This window comes from Lepus europaeus, chromosome 8 (genome assembly GCF_033115175.1).
Source record: "Lepus europaeus isolate LE1 chromosome 8, mLepTim1.pri, whole genome shotgun sequence".
Taxonomy (NCBI): Eukaryota; Metazoa; Chordata; class Mammalia; order Lagomorpha; family Leporidae; genus Lepus; species Lepus europaeus.
Genome location: NC_084834.1, coordinates 46,391,453 through 46,409,058, shown reverse-complemented (window position 1 = coordinate 46,409,058; position 17,606 = coordinate 46,391,453).

Sequence of the window (17,606 nt, the reverse complement as noted above, 5' to 3'; positions counted from 1 at the left end):
GGTTATCCTTTATTTTTCACATCCATAATATTTTACTTTAAGAGTCTTATGTATTCCACAAAGTCTCTTTTTTGCTTCTTTAACTTATATTACTTACAAAATGTTATATCTTTCCTTGAATAGATTAGCTTTTGAATAGAGAACGAATTGATTGCTAGAGTATTAAAAAAGTATAAATATATATGAAAATGCAAATTTATACATACACTATAAACAAATATACAAACAAGCTTAAAATAAATGCAAAAATAGTTTTATTTGAGTTCACAGTAGATTTGGAAATTAGCAAAACACAGGTCCAGCTACAGACTGAACCAATGCTCTAGAGACGGAAGCCAAGCTTAGAATTTTATTAAAAAGAGAAGTGAAATCTATGGATTAGCATATTTGGGTGTTGATTACAAAGATTCTGGCACATCTGGCAAAGGTGAAGGGTGGTTATAATTTTTGCCTATTTTTAGAAATTTTAAATTAACAAAATTTCAAAAACGTATTTACGGGGTAGAATGATATTTCAGTAGACATATAAAATGAGTACTGATCCAATCAGAGTAATCTACATTTCATGCTCTTTGAAATTACTTTATGATTGTATCATTGAAGCTTCTTTCTTCTGTTTATGAAACATTTAATAGGCTATTGTGAACTACAGTTACCCCACTGTGCTGTTTTGCAGTAGGAACTTATTTCTTCCATTTAATTCTAGTTTGCTACGTGTTATCCAACATCATCCTATCCTCCACCACCCTTCCCAGCTTCTGGTAGTTAGCATTCTGTGTTCAGATTGAGGTATGTTTATGTGTATGTATATGTATCAAACTTCCACTAGCAAGGAGAACATATATGTCCATTGGAATGGCCAAATGGCCACCTGGTCACTTTGCTATTTCTCAAACCTTGCAAGGTATGGTTAAATTCTGGGAAATCATTCCTTCTGAAGGACTCAGTTCCCAATATGATGGCTGTGTCAAAATTCACTGCCAAAAAAAACTCTAAGTTTCAAAAAAGCAGCTTTTCTTTCTTTTTGAACATTCTGCAGCCATTTTGACTTGAATTTTCACAACATGCACACATGTACACATTCCTTCTTCAACATTTCTTTCTATGTATCTGAATTCCTGAGCATGCACTGGGCATTGATAGTGAAAACCAGAGGATGTCAGCAGAAAGCCTCACCTTTAGCTTTCTGATCAGGGCAGTATGCCATTCACACCTCAATGCATGGGTATTATGCCCTTGGAAAACTCCGTGGCTGAATTCACATAAAGCATTATTTTTTATGATCTTGACATGTCCCAAACACTCTGGTAGGCATTTTTCACCTTTTCATTACCTTATTTGTTGCTTGAAGTGCACAAGAAATCAATGATCATCTCTTTCAAACTTTTTTTTTTTCTTTATGCCTTTTCCCACAATGCTACTTGGTTCTTTATGATCATGGATACCCATGAAAATGATTAAAAAATTGTTTAGCATTTACTCTATGCTCTCATTTAAATATTTTATACCGACTTTTGCCACTTAAGCATTTCAATGCTGCTCTGAAGTACATGATATTTATTTCATTTTATAGATAAGGATGTTAAAATACAAAAAAATAACTAGAAAGTGTTTTCCTTTTTATATTCATCTTAAGTCATTATGACTCAAATCCCTTTGTGTGGAAAGCAGTTGCTGTTGAAGAATTATAAGAAGCTGTGATGTCACAGAGAGCTGGGTGGCAGTGTCATTCTGCTAATTCTTAATTGGATCAATCACAACAAGTAATGATTATGTCTGGAAAGCACTTTACAACATTTTTATAATGAAGATAACAATACATATCTTGCAAGTTTGTGATTTGAGGACAGATAATAGAAACACTTATAAAGCTTGTAGCATTTTACTTGGCAGATTCTATACCAGTGTTATTACTAGACTCTGAGATTATGATTGAAGTAAAAATAGCTGGGCCATTAAATAAATGACTATATAACTTTGGGGCTGGTCACGTTTACTGCAACCACACACTCTGCATGACAGATTGTTCATCTGTTGCATGAGCATGATAGTATTGCTTATCCCATATTATTTTGAAGGTAATTTGCAATAATCTATAGAAACCATTTAGAGCATAAGGAACACAGTGTGTATTCAATAACTATTACTTTTATTCTTGCTGTCAACTTTCTAAATTTTTGTTTAGAAATGTACACTTCTGACTCCTTTAATCATAGAAGTTCCATTTCACTGTGTATATAGTTTTTATTTGCCTAATCTTCTAAGATTTATAGAAACATACTGACTTTCTCTCTGGTGATCTTTCAGAACATGATTTTATTGATTAAAGTCTCTCCAAACATAACTTGGCTCAAGGCAATTATATTACTTGTTACATTTCCTTATAATGTAATGTAATTATTTTATTTGATCCTCCTACTTTTATTTGATCCTGTGCTGACAATTCAAGTTGTAGATAATAAAATCAGAGAACCTAAAGAAATCTTACTATTATTTTTTATACAGATGAAAAATATACAGACTAAATGCCTTATAAAACCTTGTATAATTAGTGTATTATTGAGATTGGTCAAATTCTTTATAGTTCAGTAGCCAATAATTGTATTCACAATTAAAATCATAGAAATGGTAAAATATATAAACTGTTTCTGGAGGTTATTTCTATATTAAAAATTTACCAAGAAGTGAAATAAAAATTAGCAACTAAAGAAATATTTTTGGGCCGGCGCCACGGCTCACTTGGATAATCCTCCACCTGCAGCGCTGGCACCCCAGGTTCTAGTCCTGGTTGGGGCGCAGATTTCTGTCCGGTTGCTCTTCTTCTACTTCAGCTCTCTGCTATGGCCTGGGAAGGCAGTGGAGGATTGCCCAAGTGCCTGGGCCCTGCACCCGCATGGGGGACCAGGAAGAAGCACCTGGCTCCTGGCTTCAGATCGGTGCAGCGTGCTGGCCTTGGTGGCTACTTGGGGGGGGGGGGGTGAACCAACATAAGGAAGACCTTTCTCATCATCTCTCTCTCTCTCTCACTGTCTAAAAAAAATATTTTTGGTGTGGGGTATTAAAGTAAAAATATTTCTCATACATTTCTGAAATGTCATGTTTTTTAATATGAGCACTCTGAAATAATTTTCAGTGTTCTATCATCCCTAGGGATTTCAAAGGAAATAGTACATAAAGAAATGCCATTTTACTTCTGAGTGATAATTATCAGCTGTATTCCATAGCACAGAGATCACTACAAAGCAATAATAGTACCTATTACGTTTCAAGAAAACTTTTATGTGAAGTTACTCATATTTGAGAGTTGATTGTATTGATAACAATGAAAAAAATAATAGGAGTTAGGAATAATAGCATGCTCCATTTTTTTTTTTTTTCTGAGAGATCCTAAGGTTATATATCTGAAGCTATCCGTGTGTGCAATCATGGAAAGAAAGTAAACTATAAAACTATTTTTAAGAAAAGGAAACTGAATCTTTTGAACAATCTATTGTTGTGATTTGGAAAATGAGATGCTTTCTTTAAATATTCAGTTAGGACTGCAACATATTACTATAGAATAAAATCAACAAAAAAAAAACAAGAATTAGGGTCTTGTAACATTCCAAATATTTCCAAAGTGTAGACATTCGTTTTTTGGTTCATTAGTGATCTGTTTAACAGCAAGTATTATAAGGCAATGGATATTTTTGCAATTACCAGTTATTTAGTAGTATAAAAATTATTTGGAGGATAAAAACTACATGATTAATCAAAATAGTTGTTTTAGGGGCTGACACTGTGGTGTAGTAGGTAAGCCTCCACCTGCGGTGCCGGCATTCCATATGGGGGCCAGTTCGAGTCCCAGTTTCTCAAATTCTGATCCAGCTCTCTGCTAATGGCCTAGGGAAGCAGTGGAAGGTGATCCAAGGCCTTGGGCCCTTGCACCCAAGAGGGAGACCTGGGAAAAGCTTCTGGATCCTGGCTTCAGATGGGCTCAGCTCTGGTCATTATGGCCATTTGGAGAATGAACCAGTAGATGGACAACATCTGTCTATAACTCTGTCTCTCAAATAAATAAATAAATACTTAAAAATAAAAATTAAAAATATTATTTTTAAGTTAAAGGAAATTGGTGACTCAGAAATATATTTTGCCATAAAATGATATATGCAGATGTAGAAATTTTGTTGGAAAAAACTAATGAGAAAAATAATCTAATATCTCCCATTAAGCATGTCTTTAAGATCTGATGTAAGTCTTTCTACATTTTAAAGAACTAGTAAATCTGTTACCTAAAATTTTCTAGAGCACAGAAAACAATTGGCATTCTTTACCAACTGACGTATACTTAGCATAACTTTAATGTTATGAGATACATAACACATGGAAAATTATAAATCAGTCATTTTGTGAATACATATATCCCCCTTGGCATGGCCCTATTACACATATGAGTGCCTCATATGTGCTTCCAGTGCTTCATACCCTGCTACTGATTCAGTTTCCTGGTAACACACATCCTGATTGGCAGCAGGTGGTAACTCAAGTACTTGGGTTCTTGCCACTTACTTACGTGGGATACAAGAATGGAAGCTGCTGGCTCCTGGCTTCAGGCTGGTACAATCTCTGATATTACAGGCATTGGATAGAATATTTCTCTCCATATCTCTCTCTCCCTCCTTGTCTCTCTCTGTCTTTCAAATAAATAATATGCAAATGAAATTTAAAAAGTAAATTGCTTTGTAATTGTCTTCTCTTATGCCTTCATTTACTTTTTCATACAGCCAACACTGCAGTCATTCAAATACCCTTTCCTTTGCATTTATCTTGTACATTTCCTTAACTGGGGGTTTCTCAACCTTGGTATTTTGGGCCAGGCAATTTTTTTTGTTGTTGTTGTAGAAGGGAGTCTTGTGTTTGCTTGGCAGCATCCTTGACCTCTGTCTGCCATAAACCCGAAAGTCTCTACTTCCCAGTTGCAACAAATAAATAAAACATGCTTCCAAACATGGCCAAATGTCACTGACACAAGAGGAGATTCATTCCTGTTGGAAAATCTGTATCCTAACCCATTCATCATGATGATTAGGTCACAGTGTTTCAAATATACACTAAATAAATTTTCCCAGAAGATACAACTATATCTGACCAATAGTTTTTCATCTTTTTATTCTAATCTATTCAAATTGATCAAGAAAAGAAACACAACAAACTAATACCTAATGAGATATGTCACTAATGAGAGAATTCCAACTGAAATACATATATATATATATATATATATATATATGAAAGCTACTTCAATGGTAGGTAGGAAAATAGAAGTAAAATAGTGAAATATATTCTTATTAGTCACAAAGGCTAAATCTATTCGTATTAGCACCAAGTGGGGCTATAATACCACATAATAAACAGAAGCTTCACACCATTTAGTGGTCTAATACAGATGTTAATAAAGGAATTTTAAGCAATGCCACACATGGGAACCTGTTCTTTAGGGAGATTTTCATATTTATGTAAATATATATACAGGATGAATGATTTTAAAGGTAGGCAAAACATATAATGGATGTAAATGTAAAATGGATATCCAGCCATATAGAAATGTTTGTAGAAAAAAAATTCATGGACTTAAATCCATTTGTGGTGATAAATGGTTCAAAATAGTTTTTCTCCTGTGTAAAGTATCACTTAGCCATTTCCAGATCAGTATTCTGAAGCCAAGGACAAGGAATCAGAGATCTTCTTTTGGAGGCACTGAGTTTCATCATAGCTTCTGGCTCCCACAGTTTCCTGTAAAGAGAATTCATCAGTAATTTGTCATTTCTACAGATTCTTCACATAAGGTTTAGCAATTTTGTTTTCTAAGTGTATACTGTTGCCCTTTCTCCTTGGTGCTTTGTGGTAGAGCTGTTAGCTCCTGTTCTTGTTGGGTACAGATGTTGACAGAGTTCAAACTTGTTTGGCTCCTAACAAACCAGAAAATCACATTCTTTGCACATAGATGTAAGTCTCACAGTTTACAACTGTGATTACAGCCAAAACACGTGTGGTCCACAGTGAATCCAGCAATTAGGCAGGATCTATAATCTTTTTTCAGCCAATTGGATAAGAAAATGAGACTGGTGTCCAGCTACATCATTACTCATTAAGTTCTGAAGATTATAAGATGTTAGTGAAAATATGTATCCAAGATAGTAGATTTTGTTAGTTTGGCTACTTTCCTAGTAATCAATATTTTGGTAGTTGAAAAGATTAACTCTTAGAACTGTCAAGGTGTCTAATTTTAAGCATTCATTATCTTTTTCTGAGTTAATGATTTATTTTTTCTATTTTTACACAGTCTACCAATGAGCTGTTATATTCTGGGTTTTCTTTTTCCCTTGAATAGTTAATTGGGTTCTATAAATTAAGGAACAATTGATACAGATAGACTATTTAAAGTGGAGAAAACAAATTATGAAGTATAGCAATGTATTTTTATCATTTTTTTTTGTCATTTGAACCTCTTCCATAATAATTTCATAGCTATTTTACTGCTTTAGAATCTATTCATCATTTCATTGAAAAATGGAAAAACAGCGTTCCTACACTCTCTACCTTCCATGGACATTTTATTATTCATAAACTCATTGTATTACATTGTCCATATTTTTTTCTTACTTATAACATCCTCTGTTAAATTATTTTAAGGGAAAGGGTTTTTTGAGGGAAACCTGACAGACTGGAGGGAAGGGGCAAAGAAGAAAAAGAGGGAGAAGGAGAGTGTAAGAGAGAGAGAGAGAAAGAGAGAGATCAGGAGACAGAGAGAAAGAGAGAGAGACATGCGTTCAGGAACAGGTCCTTTTAAAACTTTGCCAGGGAGGGGCAGGGAAGCAGGAGCAGCGGATCCCATTAGGATGGCGGTGGGGCTGACAATGGTGGTTGGGCCATGTGGCCACCTGGCATCCAGCATGGTGGTGGGGGCTAGAGCCTAGGATGGTGTCAGGGTGTAGCTCATGCCATGGATAACACTGTGCCATTTTACTAACATTCTCCCTCCCCCCCCTTTTTTTTTTATAAATCAGGAGTTGTATGGGATTGCACTAGTCCCAAAAGTCCAGGAGGGGTAGAAGGACGATGATCTGTTTTTAGAACTACTTCCTGCTGACATGGGGCGACAAGGTATTCTTCGCTGGCATGGGGCGATGTCTCAAGCTGCTTTCTCCTGCGTAGGGAGCCGAGTATATCCCTGTAGCAGCATTTGGATAACTGCCTGGTTGCTGAAGGCCTTGGTTCATTCCATTATCAACTCCCGTAAACACTTAAGCAGACACAGTAGTATAAAAGACAGTGTGAAACTCTTTTAAATTACTTTGTACACTGTAGTCATGTTAAGTTTCACATATTGTGTGTATAGTTTAAATATTTCTTAATTTATAACACTTAAGTTATCTCCCTATAGAATAAAGCTAAATTGCTTTTGAAAAAAAAAAAGATTTTTATGTTTGAGAGTAAAATCTGAGAGAGAGATAGGAGGAGAGAGAGAGAGAGAGAGAGCACACACATCTGCTGGTTGAGTCCCCAGATGGAACTGTCTAGGGCAAGGATGAAGCTGATGCTAAGAACTCAGTCTGGGTCTCCCATATGAATGGCACCAACCAAACTACTTGAATTACCACTGCTGTCTCCCAGAGTCCACATTCACAGGACAAAGGAGTCAGGAGCTGGAGCCAGGAATCAATTGCAGAAAAGGATATTATTCTATTATTCTTAAGTCTGTGTATAAATGACTCTGTAGATTGTCTTCAATTTACCTTTCCTAATTAATTAATTTTACCAATTCGTTCAGTGTATATTTATACTTATGGTCACAGACAAGGATCTTAACATTTTCACCTATATAGTTGAAGTGAGAGTTTTGCATGCCCATAGTCAGAATTTATTCATCTGTAAATTAACAGTATTGTTCTTTTTCTGTTGTTTTGTTTTGCTTACTGTAAAAGCTACCTCAATAGAAGATAATTTTTTCTTAATCACTTTCTAATAATCTTAGTTGTAAGATGTCTATCCTATGCTCACCTCTTTTATCACTTTCACATAATCAATTTTGTGGTTTATACTTCTGTACTGTTTAGTACTTGGTTTTTATATCTCAGTTTTTTAATATGTTAGCTAGTGGTCTTCAAGTAGGGTGTTATGCACCTGATCATATGTAGCAGATATTCATGAAGCATTTGTTTAAATAATTAATGAATATTTTGTTTATATAGGTTGACAAAAACCTATTCTCTTTTATGGTTGAGGAGGTAAGAAATACATTCAGAACTGTTGGTTTTATATTTCATATTTTACCTTTCATTTCTGCTTTATTCAGAATTGCTCCTTTATCTTTTTTCTTGTTCCATTTTTTTTCCACTTTACTGCTTGATAAAAAAAGGTGTTTCATTATGTTACAATAGGAAGCCATAATCATGATGTCTAATGTTTTGATGGATTTAGAAGTTTGAATAAGTAGTAATAAACAATTTCTACAACCCTAGATTCCTTTATGTATTGGGCAAATTGTGTTGCATATTATATTGTATGTATTACGTATTATGTGTTATTGCTTAGAAGGTTCTTTTTATTAATGACTTCTTTTATTAATTTCATATGAAACAAGGAAATTTCATTTTAAAATGAAACAACTGTTTTCTATTTTTCCTACTGAAGTAAATATTTCTTAAATATATGTGGATGTGGATGTTTACAATGCAAATAAGAAGAAAGAATAGATATATCTTCATTAATTTTTAAAGATGCTAACATGAGATGATATGGACTAAACACAAAGCAAAATTAAATTTTTGTTTTCCCCAGAAACTTCTCTTAACCTAGAGAGAAAGTCAGGTACATTGTACAAATGAATTGGATGTAAAGAAGCAGTCTTATCTGAAACAAATTCAAACTTATTTTAGACATGGAATCTTGAAAATCATAAGGATGATTAAAACTGATTTGACTTTTAGAAAACAGGGATTTTTTTTATTCAATGGTTAATGGAATCAACATAAGAAAGGTACAGATAATTTCTACTTCAAATAGGCACATTTGATTTTGAGAATGCTTATTAAGCTTCAAAAATTCTCAGTTTTCTTGAAATAGTTGGCATTATCATGATCCTTCCCTTTAATGCTCTTAATTTTTAAATATAAAATATAAAAGTAATCAGCATTGACTTTCCTTTTTTTGGTTGGACATTCGGTGGTCTCACCTTTTCTTCTAATATGATATTTGCTCTTGTCTCTCCACGTTTTGGGTAGAATGCCAAGATATATAGACGAATTATCTAAATACTGGCCAATTTTGAGAGAATCTTTAGAGTAAGTTAAAAGCATGATCATTGTCATTATCATTTTTACTTTCTCAAATGATTATAATGTAGTTGTCAAGTTTGAGGACCTAAACAACAGATGTTCTAAAACAGTAACTGTAAATAAATAGTAAATCATTTTCAGGTCGAACTTCATATTTTGTCTTTGTTAGTAATGCATAGTTTCTCCATGATGTGAAACATCAATAGGTAGAACACTCACCAAACCAAATAAATTCTAAACATCAGGTAGGGCCAAGGTGATGGAGAAACATTCTAAGATGGTAGAGGCTGCAGTTTTCCAACAGGCGGTAACTTCAATTAATGAGAGAGAAAATTCATACTAAATGCTGGATATTGTGTGTTTAATTCTAGCGTCAACATAATAGGATATAGTAAACAACAGCAGAAAATTTAAGTGCTTAAATAGTGCACATATGCCCACACCACCTCCCCCACACAGATCACCCATTTTAGTCAGTCCTGTATGAGGATAGCAACAGGAATATTAGGAAACTTTGTTGGTATCAGAAGCTTAACTTCTTGTGCACAGAGATTTATATACATATATATATATATATATATGTACATATATACATATATATATATATATCAAAATAAGACCAAATAATGGCAAAGTATTAAAATGATGAAGGAAAAGTTAATGTGATGGTGCTTAGTCAGAAACAGTGTTCAAGCAAGATATATTTGAATTGTCAGAATCTAAAAAATTTAATTTCAAAAATCATTAGTAGAGAATTTGAAGAAGGAGATACTACAATGTTATTTATATCTTATAAATAACTTTCAGACATTGTGAGGAAATCTGAGGGGAATAGAAGGAAGCAGTGAAGAATTAGCCCGATGAAAACATGGTAATAACTAGACTAAGATGTTAACATCACAGAATAAGGAAAAATAAGGGGATTTACTCTGTACTGGAAAACAACCCTCAATATCTCTTAAGTGATGTTAATAATGACTTGGTTAGTCTAACTGAAGTCCTACTTGAGTAGAATTATTATACTAGTGTTTTCTCTTCCTTATATTTCCACTAATTGGCAATTATAAGTCTATAAACTCATATTATAAACCTTATACTTGACGATGGCTTCTAGTGTTTTAAGTCTATATATTGCTAAAATATATCTTACAAAAAGAATTGAGTTTGGGGTCACATTTAAAATAAGACTCATGTAAATATACATGTTTCTAATTAGTTCTAAGGAATTGAGGCTATTTAACAGTATTGAGTTCATTCTTATTCCTACATCCCTATAAGAATAGAATAGGAAACAATTGTTGCAACTAAATAGCAGGATTCCCACTGAGCTGTTGGATTTGGATACAAGCACTTTCTACTACATCACCCTGCCTGCCCAAGAACTGGAATCCCACAGAGCTGCTACTTTTATTCTTTAATTCACTACTCTGTTTTTGTTTGCATTCATGTTGCCTACTTGGCTGTTATTGGCATATATTTCATATACATTTAATATCTAATTCCATTGAAAGAACACCAGCTTAAGCATTTCTCGAAAAAAGTTGTAAATGAAATCATATATATATATATATATATATATATATATATATATATCAAAAAGACATCCAAGTAGGCAGCCAGATCACTATTAAAATTTAACAACACTATATACTTCTTTCTTTCCAAGAGAAAGTTTTGTTCACAGAACTCTATTGTGAATTGTTCCATTTTTCTTTTATTGTTATTACACACTTAATATTGCTGTGTGCTGACAGGGTTGTCATAATAACTGAATTCAGTCCATCTTTCTTTTCTGTTTTAGGATTCTGTTGTGATAATCCAATAACTACCCTGATGTCACAATCTGACCACCTGTGTAAGTAATAACCAGGATATTTCAACACATTCCATCTCATTGATTAACTTCATAGCACAAGCAAACACATGTGCAAGAAATAATATTTTCATGATTTTTTTCTTTATACTGCCACTGCTGATGAGACTTCACATGTGGAGTTTTCACCAGCTAAAATCATTTTATTATTTTAAAAAACTTATATGGTTATTTATTTATTTGGAAGCATAATGAAACAGATAGAGGAGAGAGAGAGGGAACTTCATACACTGGTTTAATCCCCCAAATGGCCACAACAGCTGGAGCCAGACCTGCCTGAAACCAGGAACTAGTAACTCCTAGTGTTCCACATGAATGGGAGGGACCCAAGTGCCTGTGTCAGCTGCTGCTGCTTTCCAAAGCGCATTAGCAGGAAGATGGGAAACTAACAGAGCAGCTGGGACTTGAACTGGCATTCCAATATGGGATGGCAGTGTTGCATGTGGCATCTTAACCCACTGAACCACAGGCAGTCGTAAAATGATTTTAATTGGTGATGAAAGTAAGATCACCCTTCCCAAGGCCCACAGAGATAGTTGTCATCATAAATTTTACTGTTACAAAATCTGATATGCATACGATCAAATGATTTGCACAATATCAAACACATTTTAAAAAATGAAATCAGGATTTAGATACAAGTGTTTTCCACTACTCACACTGCCTGCCCAAGAAGATCCCATCCTCTCTCATCTGGTAACTCTTCTACTTGTTATTCTGAGTTCAGTCAAAGCAGTATTTATTATGATATAATATCAAGCAACTGGAAATCACAGTTTACAATGGTTTATCCTAAAGCGTTCTTCACATCTATCGTTGATTTGGCTCTGGATTTATTCTTCATTGTCTTTTCTTTAGAGCAAAAGTCAATGGAACAGTATTTCCTTAAGACATTTCCCTGCTATCAAGATAGAGAAAACATGACAATGGTGAACTGACTCCTCAGACATCTGCTTGTTAGAAATTGATGGCACATTTCATTTCCCTAAGCAAGTAGCCTGTTGACCTGTAAGATGAATGGTTGATATGTATTGAAGGAGTTGTGCTGGAGATTTTGAATATTATCTACTAGGAATTATTTAAATAAAATATACCTCAGGAAATATGCAATGAATGGTGAATGATTGACTAAGTAACATCAAAGGGATCAGACAAGACTTTCAGGGTGTGGTCATAATTGTAGAGTATGATGGAATCAGATGCTAAATTTTTTTTAAGATTTATTGTATTTATTTAAAAAACAGAGTTATAGAGAGAGGTCAAGCCAGAGAGAGAGAAAGGGGGTTTGGCATCCACTGGTTCACTCCCCGATCAACCACAACAGTCAGAGCTAAGCTGATCTGAAGCCAGGAGCAGGAATTTCCTCTGTGTCTCCCATAGGAGTGCAAAGGCCAAAAGACTTGGGCCATCTTCTACCGCTTTCCTAGGTCACAGCAGAGAGTTGGATCAGAAGTGGAGCAGTTGGACTTGAACCGGTGCCCACACCTGATGCTGACATTGTAGGCCAATCCTTTAACCTGCTATGCTACAGCACCAGCTTCAGAATGTTTTAATTCTTATAAAATTCAGAAGAATTTTGACCCTGGGGATGCTGAATGTTAATGTGTTGAGAGCTTTCAATAGATGTTTTTAAAATGTGATTTTTTAAGATGTATTTATTGGCTGGCGCTGTGGCTTAACAGGCTAATCCTCCACCTTGCGGCGCCGGCACACTGGGTTCTAGTCCCAGTATGGGCGCTGGATTCTATCCCGGTTGCCCTCTTCCAGGCCAGCTCTCTGCTATGGCCCGGGAAGGCAGTGGAGGATGGCCCAAGTCCTTGGGCCCTGCACCCGCATGAGAGACCAGGAGAAGCACCTGGCTCCTGGCTTTGGATCAGTGTGATGCGCCCGACGCATCGGCCATTGGAGGGTGAACCAACGGCAAAGGAAGACCTTTCTCTCTGTTTCTCTCTCTCACTATCCACTCTGCCTGTTAAAAAAAAATGTATTTATTTACTTTAAAGAGAGTTACACAGAAAGAGAAAGAGAGGCAGAGAGAGGGGGGGGGGAGGAGAGAGAGAAAGGGAGAGAGAGAGGTCTTCCATCCGCTGGTTCACTCCCCAGATGGCCGCAACTGCTGGAGCTGTGCTGATCCCAAGCCAGGAGCCAGGAGCTTCTTCCGGGGCTCCCACATGGGTGCAGGGGCCCAAGGACTTGAGCCATCTTCTACTACTTTCCCAGGCCATAGCAGAGAGCTGGACCAGAAGTGGAGCAGCCAGGACACTAACCCGTGCCCATATAGATGCCTGCACTACAGGCGGCAGCTTAACCTGCTATGCCACAGCGCCGTTCCCAGTGGTTTTAAAATGTTGAGTAAACAACAACATAAACTAACTTAATGATGCACAGGAGAATCTCAATAGGGAGAAAATTAGAAAGCAATACAGTGGTCACGTGGCAAAGTTCTTCCCATGACATGTTGTTGTGAGAAAACTCAAGCAAATACGCTGCTGCCTATCAACAGATTCATCAAAAGTATCAATGGATGTCCTCAAGATGTGTTTTTTATGTTTAAAAATAAGAACATTTATGTCTGCTGTTTAGACACAAAGGAAAGTCAGTGAACGCAAGCCTTCAAGAATGTTTCTCTTTTCTAAATGAGGTTTTCTATTGCTAATCATTTTGAATGCCTGCCAGATCCCTTGGACTCTCAATTGACAGAAAAAACGCATATGTCTGTGTGTCATTTAACAGCTTTCAGGTGAAACAACATAGTAGGCAAAATGTAGATTTGACATCTAGCATGTTGATGAAAAATACTGAACTTCTTATTCATCAAATAAATAACATTTGAAGCATGCAGTTTCTTAAAAAATACATAGATATTTTTAGTAGGTCACCATATATTATGTTAGAAAAAAATAAACTTCCTTTGGGAAAATTTAGTACTTTGTCACTTTTCATACATCACAAAAGTATTTCATTTCTACTGTTAAAAGTGTTTCATGAAGTATATGAAGGATTTGCCATATTTTGTGCTTTAATCTTCTTTATGATCCTTGGGTTCTCTGTTGTTATTTTTTTTCCATTATGCTTCATAAAACTTAGCTGCAAGTAAAGAAAATCACATTTTCACATCACTATTGATTGCATTAAAAAGACAGCATATCCATTTCACCAATTTCACACATGTGTAGAGTTCCTATGTACCAGGTGGGCATAATTAGGTTGGAATGTACTTTGGCTGACAAATTATTTCCTATTGGCTGCATAATGCCTTTGCTATATCCCCATAGAAAAGGAAATAAACAACAATATTATTGAGAAGTACATGGAAAATATTTGAAGGGCAACCATAGTTAGGTTTATGTAAAAATAGCTTTAAAATTTCAATAGTCTGAAGCCATATAATAATGAGGAATAAAGATTGTTTTAATGAGTAAATGTCCTGAAATCAGACATTAAAATTGCATTGAAACAAAAGAATTTGATAAATTTAATATTGATACTTGATTTACTGAACTGTTTCTTTTTAGTGGCAAGTTTGTATATCATATACAAAGCAAAGCAGTTACATGATGACATATTTGATACAAATTATAATGAATTTTATATTAACCTAGTAACTGGCCCATTTGTTTTATTGCAATGCAAGCAAGAATAATGTGCTTCAACAATTCAAGTCAGTAAAAACATGGGAAGATGCTTTAAAAACTCTTATTCCAAATGATAAAAATAAGCAAACAAAGCAATATACACATACACACGTGCACACACACATACACATACACACAAAGAAAAGGAAAAAAAAAACAGCTGTGAAATTCAATGAGAATAAATTTTGGAGTTACCAGTGAATTGTTTTCTTGTTGTGCATGCAATCAGAGCATAAGATGAAATTCAAGGTCCATTTCACAGTCAAATACTAATGCACAGTTAAGCATATTGAGATTTTTACAGCACGAGTTTTCTTTGCTATCTTGGTTCCCAGTGAGTTCTGGATAACAACTGTTGAGACCTAAATTTGAATGGAACATTAGACTAGCTATAAAAGTCCCATTGTTCAAGCATGTTGACAAGTTTCAGAAATGTAAATATTACATTATAATTCTATCAGTCATTGTTAAAAATGAAAACAATATTTTCTGGTTACATTCTTCATAAAAATCTCATGCCATTTTAATTTAAAATATATTTCACTATATTTTATGTGAGCTAAATAGATTTATGCTCTATATTAGATACAATAAAAATGCAATATCAAAAATGTAATTTTGTGTCATTTCAAAGACAAATATAGAGTCCACTACATTTATTGTGAGATAAATGAGTTTATGGTCAATACTTATAGCATATTAGATATGGTAAAAATGTAATATCAAAATGTTATTAAATCAATATTTATTTTACTGCAGTGCCTGGATAAATGATACTCTAGATAGCTGATTTACAATATTTTGGTCATTAAATTACTATATCATAGTAATATATTTCCTAACATTAACTCCAATTTATGAAAAACAAATAGATTGTGGGAAAATGTGATTATTATCAATGTGAAAATTCAAGCATGAGGCGCAATTCCAGAAATGATGAAAAATAATCCTAGATTGGCTCTGTGTAATGCATGAAGGCAAGTTACCAAATGAAATGATTTTGAAGTCAAAATCAAAAACATTTTAAGGAATTCTGTGAATTTATATCCTCTTCAATCATGGAGTTCGCAATTATAATAGCTTTTACAATGTTCTTTGCATATTTACTGGAAATTTTATAATTATCGCCAATGCAATGACAGTATACAGACTAGTAAGGTCTGAGCAAGTGTTTCAGTGAAGGTTCTTGAGATAGCTGATAAAGGCACGAAGCAGAAGTGAGAATTAGAGAAGTCAGACATGATTGGAGTGAAATAAATACAACTCAGTCTTGCTAAGTAGCTTCTGAAAATGAGCATTAGGGTCATCTCACACAGGTGCCACAACTATTGCAGACCACCCAACGACTGTAGTGCAGCCAAAAGGCCGAGTAACAGGCAATGAAAGAATACCAGGAACAAAGAGTAGAGAGAAGGAAAGCAGGGATCAGGGGACTCTGCAGGATTGAACTACAATGGATTAATCGTTAACATCATCAGCTACCTATGCAATGCATCAGAAGGCAGTGAATAGCTCTCAGCTCATTGATTCAATCAGAACGAAGAAAGGCATAAGCAAAACTATTTATCATTATTATTAGCCATATTTGGAAAAAGTATTTTCAAAGTATAGTAAACAGACTTACCAAGGAACAAGAACAGTAGGAGAACAGGGTGGCACCTTTTAAATCTATCTTAACAATCTTCTCATCAATCACCTGAGTTGGGGGTGGCCGTGCTGTCCTGTGGCTAGCATGTGACCGAATCCAGTTACATAACTTGTTAGGAACAAGGAAACCAGGTACATTGCACCAAATTTTTCATAGCGATTGTTCCATGATTGATTTGGAAAGGCCAAGCCTAGGGCAGTCCAGCACCATCAAGATTCTTCAACTTAATTTATATGTCTACATTAGGCTATGCTAAACTAGGCTATATAATGGTGAACACCTCCCACACACGCACACACAATGATATTAATCTCCCAGTTCTTTCCAATGCTCCACTCTAAGCTGTTAGTCCACTGAGGTGCAACAAGCTTCACTGGAAATGAAACTGCAGGTAGAGAAGCAGACAATAAGGGGCCCACAGAATTGGGTCAGCCATGGCATCTGCCATATCTATTGAAGGGATTCATAACAATTGTTTAAAGTACTATTATTATGGAGTCAGCTTTGTGGTGTAGCAGGTTAAGCTTCTGCCTGCCATGCCAGCGTCCCTTATGGGTGCTGGTTAGAGTCCTGGCTCTTCTACTTTCAGTCTAGCTCCCTGCTACAGCAGCAGAAGATGGACCAAGTTCTTGGACCTGTGTATCTACATGAGAGACCTGGATGAAGCTCCTGGCTTCTGGCTTTAACCAGGTCCAAAATGGGCCATCTGGAGAGTAAGCCAGCAGATGAAAGATTGTTCTTTCTCTTTCTGTAGCTCTGCCTTTCAAATAAATAAACAAAGCATTCAAAACAGTAGTATTATTATCACATAAATTACTTTCCTAATATTTCTTTTTTTTTTTAAGATTTTATTTATTTGAGAAAGAGTCACAGTGGGAGGGAAAGTAACAGAGAGAAAGGTCTTCCATCCACTGGTTCACTCCCCAAATGGCCACAACGGCTGGAGCTGCGCCAGGAGCTTCGAAAGCCAGGAGATGGAAGCTTCTTGCTGGACTCCCACATAGGTGCAGGGGCCCAAGCACCTGGGCCATCTTCCACTGATTTTCCAGGCCATAGCAGAGAGCTAGATTGGAAGAGGAGCAGCTGGGCTAGAACTGGCACCGATATGGGATGTCAGCACTGCAGGCAGG